The 9829-nt window shown below is 34.2% G+C and overlaps 1 protein-coding gene and 1 pseudogene across 5 annotated transcripts in view; one reads left to right on the top strand and one right to left on the bottom strand.

Moving 5' to 3' along the window:
* SOCS5 (suppressor of cytokine signaling 5) overlaps positions 1 to 9829 on the top strand; it is a 75956-nt gene that overhangs the window by 32848 nt on the left and 33279 nt on the right. The window lies entirely within an intron of this gene.
* LOC109389897 (AP-3 complex subunit sigma-1 pseudogene) lies at positions 7767 to 8335 on the bottom strand (annotated as a pseudogene).

The following is a 9829-nucleotide window of genomic DNA, read 5'->3' as shown; positions in this document are numbered from 1 at the left end:
TAAGAAACTTTGGTACATTTACACAATGGAGTATTATTCAGCTATAAAGAAGAAGGAAGTAGTACCTTTTGCAACAATATGGATGGAACTAGAAAACATTATGCCTCTGATATTTTTATGAGGTAACAGTTGCTGCCTTTTCTTTTTGATAGGGCATGGGTGGTTGTTTTTAAATTAAAAAACTATGAGGTGTGATAAAAAAATACAGTGAATGTTTAAATTAAAAAAATTTACAGTAAAAGACACATTGCCATTAATCCTGCTCAAAATACTCCCCCTTGCTTCGAACACACTTATCCCATTGTTCTTGCCACTTTCTGAAGCAGTTCTGGAAGTCTTCTTTTGTGAGCATTTTTAGTTGCACATCGTGGCTGCCTCGATGTCCTGAATAAGTTCAAAATGTTTACCTTTCATGGTCATTTTGACTTTGGGGAAGAGCCAGAAGTTGCACCGTTCCAGATCCAGTGAATAAGGTGCCTGAGGACACACCATAATGTTGTTAATTGACAGAAATTGCCATACCAGAAGCTATGTGTGACATGAATCTTTCCGTTGTGATCAAGAAATACGGTGAATGTTGCTGCTGAGTGCCATCCAACCGAGAGGCAGGGATCTTCAATACAGGAAGCGGCACATTGAACCTTAATAACAGTGTGTGACAAGTTTCAACTTGTTCGGTACTGTCAGTCGGGTGTGAGCTATGGTTGAGAGAAGGTGTGTTTTAAAGTGTGCCATAAATCATCCTCCATCATGACAACGGTCTGTGTCGCACATCGCTTCTGGTATACAGCAATTTCTGTCAAATGAAAACATTACGGTGTGTCCTCATCCACCTTATTCACTAGATCTGGCACTGTGCGACTTCTGGCTTTTCCTCAAAGTCAAAATGATTCAGGACATCCAGGCAGTCACAACAGAGCAACTAAAGACATTCACGAAAGAGGACTTCTAGAACTGTTTCAGAAAGTGACAAGAATGATGGGATAAGAGTGTTTGAAGTAAGTGGAAATATTTTGAGGGGGATTAATGGCAATGTATCTTTTATTGTAATAATTTTTTAAATTTAAACATTCACCATATTGTTTGATCACACTTCATAAATGTACAAACAATACATGATTATTTCAGAAAAGTAAAACAATACTACTTGATTGAGTAAAAATTAAAACTCTAATAACCTTAAGGAGCACTGAATTTTTTCCCCCTCATGTTTATAACTTCTTTGATAGGAAAAAGGTTCCTACTCTAGACTAGATGTTCAGCTATTACTTACTATGACAGCCACTTGTAAAAGGAAACCATGGGTATAGGTAAATAATAAAAATAAAATGAATTACAATCACTTGGTCATAGTTATACTGTGATTCATTGACCTCAGTTCACTTTTAAAGGCAAGTATTCTAATCTTTACCTCATCCAAACGTTGCCAAGTTGTGTATACCCTCCTTTTCTTTGTTGTCCGGAGTCCTAATCTTTTCTTTGTGCCAGATATTATTTCTTCTAGTCCTCCACATTTACAGAAATACTACTGTGCCTTTCTCTTGTAGAAATAAGATTTTCTTTTTCCTCCTTACCTCTTATGATACCTTAATCCATACTGCTTTGATTGTTTTCTGATGGAGCCATTTCGCTCTTCTAAAATATGCAGAGAATCAGCTGTGAATTCTTAGTCATTTAATATGAACAAGTACAGGAAGAGTAAAATCATCTTTTTAGCATGGCATGGAAGACCCTTTAGAGTCTATTTTTCCCAGCTTTCGGTTGCTTTTTCTTTTACTTCACTCCACCTGCCCTGTACTTCAGTTATCCGAACCACTCCTCATCTTTTGGAAATCCAGACCTTTTCTTGAGTCTGTGCCTTGACATTTTCTCTGCCTGAAATATGTTTCTCCATTTGGCAGGTAACTATTCTTCAAAACCTAGCTCTGTCACCTTTTCTGTGAAGCCTTCTCTGACCCCTGCATTCATTAAGATTATGTACAGAGACAAGTAACAGAACCACCAAAGTAACAGTGGCCTAAAAACAAGAGATTTATTTCTCTCCTATAAAATTTTGGAATTTGCAGTGTTAGGGCTAAAGTGACAGCTCTGTTCCATGCAGTTACTAGGGAAGTAATTTTCAGCTCTTGTTTTCAGAATCTCTCAGATCTCTCAGACCTTTGTTCTCATCGTCCAAAATTGAAGTATCTTTGCTTTAAACAGGATGAATATGAAGAGAAGGACTAAGGGCACATGCAAGCTGTCTTTTAAAGTTTCCCTGAAGCTCCCACACTACATTTCTGCTTGCACCTCACTGGCCTGAAGGAAGGCTGAGAAATATGTCTTTATTCTTGGTGGCTCTGTGCCAGCTAATTATATTATTATGGAAGAAAGGAAGAACAGGTAGGGGGTGCAACTAGCATTGTGCCACACTTCCCCAGGTAGAGGTAGTTGCTTTGTATTCCTGATAGCACTCTAATTAGTTAGCATTTAGGTTGTAATGTAATTTACTTTCCTTTTCCACCAAATTGTGGGCTTCTCAGAGACTGAATGTTTTTCATGTTTTAATCTTTAGCGCCTTACATAAAATTTAGCACATAGTCTGTGCTCATAAAGTGTTGAATGAAAGGATAAAGACATTCAGGAAGATTACAGCAAAATTATCAGAGACATAAGAAGGTCATGATATTTAAATACCCATGTCCCAAGGGTAATTGCTTATGTAGACATTGATTTCTTAGACCTAATTTGTTTCCCCTGTTTTCTCTATTATGTAGAGAGAAGTGGACACTGCCAATAATAGAGGGCATAGCATCTCCTTTTCAATAATGCCTCAAAATTGACCACACAGATAGGACACAAAATTATTTGAAAGGTTGTAGGTATATTCTCTGTGTTGTACTGGTTTTTTTTTTTATTTTAGTAAAATATACATAAAGGTTACCGTTTTAACCATTTTTGAGTACACCTTTCTGTGGCATTAAATGCATTCACATTGTTGTGCAACCATTACCACCATCCATCACCAGAACTTTTTTCTCTCCCCCAACTGAAACTCTGTACTCATTAAACCACTCTCTCTCTAATCCCTCTTCCCCCCCAGCTCCTGATAACCATCATTTTACTTTCTGTCTCTGAATTTGACTACTCTAGGAACCTAATATAAGAGGAATCAGATAATATTTGTTCTTTTGTGACTGGTTTATTTCACTTAGAATGTGTCAGAATTTTTTTTCCTTTTAAGGCTGAATATATTCATGTGTGTGTGTGTGTGTGTGTGTATGACCACATGTTATTTATCTTTCATCTGTCAATAAATGCTTTTACAGTTTTTTGCAAGATTTTTTTTGGTTGTTTTCTTCAAGTATTTTCAATACAGTGTCTTACTCTATAGTAATCTCACCACCGATAACCTCAAACAGAAGCCATATAATTACATACCATTTTATAAGAAAACTTAAGTGCAAAGAAAATAAAAACAATCATCTACATTAGGAACTTATTTTTATAGGAAGTAAAACACCCCCTTCTCCCAATCATAGTTTCTGAAATATAAATTAAAAAAATAAAATTAAGTTATGAAAAACATTATCTTGGTGTAAATCTGGAAAATAGGTACAAGAGTAGAATTAGAAAAAAATATAGTGGCTTTTAACAGGAAAAGATTAGATTTTGTTTTAATGAAGAATCTCTTGATTATGTGGTGATAACACAGGAGAGTAATCTGTGAATCCCTATCTTTTTGAAATATGAAAATACACCATGAATGGACAATGAGAAAGAAATTATAGCTGTAGCTTGGTGGTTTTTATGAAATTTCTCAAGCGTTTTTTAAAATTAAATTTATTGGGGTGACAATGGTTAGTAAATTACATAGGTTTCAAGTGTACAGTTCTATAATACATCATCTGTATATCACATTGTGTGCTCACCACCTGGAGTCAGTTCTCCTTCCATCACCATATATTCTAGCATTGAAGAGAAGAGGGTTAAGAATTGGTGGAGTAAGGAAAATGAGCTCCATTCCTATCACCTGACTTCCTTTGTTATCAGATGGATGTTCGTTTAGTGACAATAATTATTATTGAATGTTTGATTGCCAATAACACGACTGATGCCTAGAAAATTCTTGGATTTTGGCCTCTATCTCACTGGGTACATAGTCCAAATTAGCAATCAAATTCTTTTACTAAAATTCTGTGATCAAGCTTTCAAATAATTATTTAAGTGGAATACATGCTCAGTAGTTTAAACAGACTCTCATAAATACTTTCCTGTTGCAGCTAATCGTTTAGTCCGGTTGGCAGAATGGTGAGTCATACTTCATTAGCCAACTCACAGACCAGCTGTTGATTGACTTAGTTACTTGAGCCAAGACCCAAGCACCAGAATAGAAGAGAGCACCTTGGCTCTGGCACCTTTTGTCTTTTCCTAAAAAATTTGGATGTAAATTTCCGTCCTTCCCCTTCGTGTTGTAGAGATAAAATTGACATGCCTGAAACTATCTGAGACAAAAAGAACAAATTGTGGTGTTAGTAGTCAATCCTTTTAGAGAAATTAGAACTTGATGTAGACATTAAAAATAGAATTGAATGGTGAAAGACAGAGTACTGGAGGTATTTCAGAGTAAGGAGAATTAAGTTTGGATAAAATGGGGCCTAATTATGGATGGTAGTGAGTGCAACTCAGGCACAAGATGCTGTGTATGACTGTTGAATGTTCCTGTAAGGTTATAAGTCTGGCGGTGTTATGAGTCTAGGAAGAGAGGAGAGACTAAGGTGTTGTAGAAATCTAGGAATGTGGCATTAGAACTCTGGACAAGCTTACCGACAGCATAAGTGCAGAGAAAAGGTAAATTTGAGAGCCATTCTGGGAAAAGAAACTGTTGAACTAGTTAACATTAAATACAATGGTGTTAAGTGGAAGAAAAGTAAAATAAAATTTTTCTAAGGTATTGCATAGAAATGTACTGATAACCTAATTTGGAGAGAAATCTTAAGTTAATTTTAGATACAGTGAATTTGAGGTACGATGAGGAATAGCCAAATTGAGACAGACTTTTTAGGCTATTAGTGGACTGAACAGTGGGTGGGATGTGTGAACTAGAAGTGTGCTTCCGGTACACATCCAGAAAATACTGATTATAACTGTAAAGGCAAGAACATATGTTCTCATCGCCTCTATATACATGTAAAAACTCTTAAAATCAAATAAGTTTTTTCCCCATTAGCTTCATTTCAACTGAAGGGACTAGGTTAAATAGATAAAATTCATAAATTACATTCAGGAAACTGAAGTTCTTCTCCCATACTACTAAATAAGAAAGTAGAATCCAAATTGCCTTACATGGCTAGTAAGATGCAGAACAGGGACAAGAATTTCTATTTTTCATAAAGAACAACATCTTAGAATGAATAGATATTGTGGCAGAATAATGTCCCATCAAGGAGGATTACGTTCTTAAATATTGTAAATTAAGTTACTGAATTCAATAACTATTTAACATGTAGTTTAATTTTAAAACATTTGATGTAAATCTACCACTATGTAATTGAATATTTCATGTTTTCTTTTCGTGGAACATTTAGTTGTATCTGCTGTGCCAAATGTTTATAACTTTTTCTCTCAGAATGGCTCTTTGTGTATATAGCAACCATATGGAGTCAAGTAGAAGAAAAAAACTTGGCAAAGGAGTGTTTGTCTTATAATTAGATTAGAGATTATCTTCAGATATAATGTATTACAGTAATGATAAAGGTAATATAATTGGAGAAATAACAGGCTGGTATAGAGATGGACAATTATTTGGGTTTCACTGAATACATAGAAGTACAGGTAAGGTGGTAGTTAAGTAGCACTTTGCTAGTACCTACAACAAATCCTGCTTTCTGCTTTTTTTCTCTCTCTCTGTGCACTTCTTTTTTACTCTTCATTTCCTCTTTTTGTGATGAAATCTAACATGTATAGAACAGTGAATAAAATGTAAAGGTACAGTTTAATGGATAATTATAAGTCCTATTCACTACCCAGATTAGGAAATAGAACACTGTCAATATACCACAAAGAAGCGTGCTATGTGCCTCTTCCCAGTCAAACCCTATCTGTCTCTACCCTATCCATTACCCAAAAGTAACCATATTCTTACTTTGGTGATAATCCTTTTTCCTTCTCTCCAAAGTTTACCGCTTATGTGTGCGTCCATAAATAATGTACACATATATACAGAAATATGTATATATGTCAATATGTAGTCTTTTGTTTCTGACTTATTTTTGTGCTATTCATCTGTGGTGTGTGGATAACATTTTCATTTCTCTAATCCATCGTACACATACTATTCTACCATATGAATATGCCATGTGTATTCTGCTCTGTTTTGTAATATTGAAAAACTCATCTGTGACCATTCTTGTATATTTTTCTTGGTATGCGTGGGCACCAGTATCTCAGGGTTTATACTTAGAAGTGGAATTGCTGGATCATAGGAAATTCTTACCTTCCAATTCACTGGTTAATACCAAATTGTTTTCTAAAGTGGCTATACCAATTTATACTCACTCAACAGGATGTGAGCATTCTTATTTCACATTCTCACCATCACTTAAGTATTGACAAATTTAAATATTTTGGACAGGAGAATGGTGTCTAATGGTTTTATTAAGGAGGATATGAGCCCCTTTTCATATTTGGATTTATTCTTGTGAAGGGCCTATTAAAGTCTTTATCCATTTTTCTACTTGGTTATCTGGTCTTTATTACTGATTTTTAGGAGTTCTTTATATTTTCTTTTAGTCTCTTAATTTTATGTGTTGAGAATTTTGTTTCCTACCCTGTGTTTTTTATCAATAGAGTAGTTCCTAATTTTAATGTAATATAATTTATCATTCTTTTCCCTTACAGATCATGCTTTTTAAAAAAATTCCTATAGAGATTTGCAGATCTTTTCTTAGATTTGTCCTAGGTACTTAATAGCATTGATGCTATTATTGCAAATGGTATATATTTTTTACATTTCATTTTCTGATTGTTGCTCACATATAGGACCACAATAGATATTTTTATACTGATTTGTATCTACCAACCTTTCCAAATTCATATTAATTCTAATCATTTTTTTGTAGATCATTTTGTCTTTTTGTTTGTTTGTTTTATTTTCTTTCTTTTCCTTTTTATTTTTTTGTAGATCATTTTGGATTTTTGAAATACACAGTTATTTCATCCAGGAATATTATTTGTTTGTTCCTTTCAAATCTGTAGAGATGAAGTTAATCAATGCCTTTTCTCTCTCATTTTTTTCTTTAGAAGTCTAGTTACCTTGGAGTTTATTTAAACTAAGAGGAAAAGGTCATAATGTTTTCATGCAATACATACTTGGTTCTTTAACAATTGTGAAAAGTAACAGAAAGAATTAAGGAATGGAATGCTGCACTTGTGACCCATATAAAACACCAATATTGTGGGTTGATTATAATATAAAGAAATGTCTCAAACACTTTTCGAAATACTCTCGTAACTAATACTTGTAGACATGGCTTAGGTGGGTATAGGAATGCAGTTTAGAAAAGAAAGGGAAAAAAAATCAGTGCAACTACTCAGTTTCTTCATAATAGAGCAAGAAAGGCAACATTGAACTACCATACTGATATTACACATTTTTTGTACAATACCTTTACTTAAATCCAAGAGCAAGAGTTAAGACACTCCTCCTCTATTTTAGTAAACAACTGCATGGTAAACTTAGATGACTTCCCCTCTGGATTTTACCTGGGAGTGGCCTTTTAAATTTTTTATTTAAAAGAGGGCAGGTTTGGCACTTTTATACTAATTTCACCAATGCTGATATTTCATGAGTTCTCAGGAAGATTCGTATTCTTTACAACTGATTAGCATGGGCTGGAGCTTCCACTAAGCCAGCCTCAGGTTTCTCCAGTTAGTTTATGTATCGATTGGTGTAACAGTTCTCATTCACGTTGGTCACCAATACCATTCCCCCCATCACCATTTCTGCAAAAATATTGTGAATCTTGTCTACATGGAAAATTAAATGCAGTTCACAGACATTTTCAAAACACTTGTCTAATGTTTCCAAATACTTGACTTAGATCTAAAATGCCAAATTCACTTTCTGAAGAATCCACAGAAGACAAAATATAACATTGCATAATGTCTATAAATCAGTTTTGTTGTCAGATTCTCCAATTAATAGTCCTCCTCCTAGGAAGTTACAAACATTTTCATCTTTCATAGATACCAAATGGAATGTCTCCCTGATGACTTGCTGTTGTGTATCTTCACTGTAAGGCTGGTAGAACTTGGGAGAGCGGCAGCTTGTTGAAGATAAAATCACCTTGACCATGGCTGAGCTGGGCTGGAATGCCTTTTACTCCTTAATTTGCCTTAATCTACTCAGTAGCACTTCTATCACAATGTACAATAAAATAGAAGTGATGATAATAAGTATTCTTCTCTTATTCCAACCTCAGCATTTCATCAAGGATAAGTTTAGCTGTCATTTTTTAGAAATGCTCTTTATTAAGTTAGGTTAGGTTTATTTTTCAGTCTTAGTTTGCTAAGAATTTTCATCACAAGTATATGTTGAATTTCATGAGATGCTTTTCTACATCTAATGAGATTATCATATTTTTTGTTCTTTAACTATTAGTATGATCAATTACACTAATTGATTTTCTAATGTTTATACAACCTTGTATTCCTAGACTATATCTAACTTGATCATTTTTATATGCTGTTAGAGTCAGCTTGCTAATATTTTGTTTAAAAAACTTATATCTGTACTTCTGACTTTCCTCTCACAGAATCCTTGTTAAGTTTTGGTATCAGATTATATTAGCCTGATAAAATAAGTTGAGGAGTTTCTCTCTTCTGATCTCTGAAAGAATCTGTATAAGATTCAAATTTTTATTTTCCTTAAATAATAATAGAATTCACCAATGAAGTCATCTAGGCCTAGGATTTTCTTGTTGGAAAAAATTTCACTACTGATACTTCCTATTTCCTGTGGATGCTTGTTTTCACTCATGATGTCTTCTGTGTGCCTATATTTGACTGTGCTTATTATCCTTAAAATTACTTGTGGGTATTCTTTGAGGCCAAGACTGAAGTTGTCTTCCTTCAGTGAGAATTCATATTTTATTTATTTAATTAATTAATTTATTTATTTATTCAATTACAGTTGACATTCAATATTGTATTAGTTTCAGGTGTACAGTATAGTGGTTAGACATTTATGTAATTTATAACGTGATCACCCTGATAAGTCTAGTACCCACCTGGCACTATATATAATTATTATAATATTATTGACTGTATTTTCTATGCTATACTTTACATCCCCGTGACTATTTTGGAACTACAAATTTGTACTTCTTAATTCCGTCACCTTTTGCACCCAGCCCTCCAACCCCCTCCCATCTGGCAACCATCAGTTTGTTCTCTATATCTATGAGTCTGTTTCTGTTTTGTTTGTTCGTTTATTTTGTTCTTTAGATTCTGTATATAAGTGAGATCATATGGTATTTGTCTTTCTTTGTCTGACTTACTTCACTTAGCATAATGTCCTCCAGGTCCATCCATGTAGTCACAAATGGTAAGATTTCATTCTTTTTTATGGTCAAGTAATATTCCATTGTATATATTACCACATCTTCTTTATTCAGTCGTCTATTTTTTTTTTTTTAAAGATTTTTATTGGATAATTGGGGGGATGGGAACAGTGATGGGGAATTGGGGGAAGGAGAAAAGACAAGTTGCTGTCGTTTTGTTCTTCAATCTAGTTGTGGAGGACGCTGCTTCACTGGCCCAAGTTGGCACCATCATTGCGCTCTTCCCT

This window comes from Hipposideros armiger, unplaced genomic scaffold, assembly GCF_001890085.2.
Source record: "Hipposideros armiger isolate ML-2016 unplaced genomic scaffold, ASM189008v1 scaffold_248, whole genome shotgun sequence".
NCBI lineage: Eukaryota > Metazoa > Chordata > Mammalia > Chiroptera > Hipposideridae > Hipposideros > Hipposideros armiger.
Note: the sequence above shows the minus strand (reverse complement) of the source record. Positions and strands in the feature narration are given on the sequence as shown.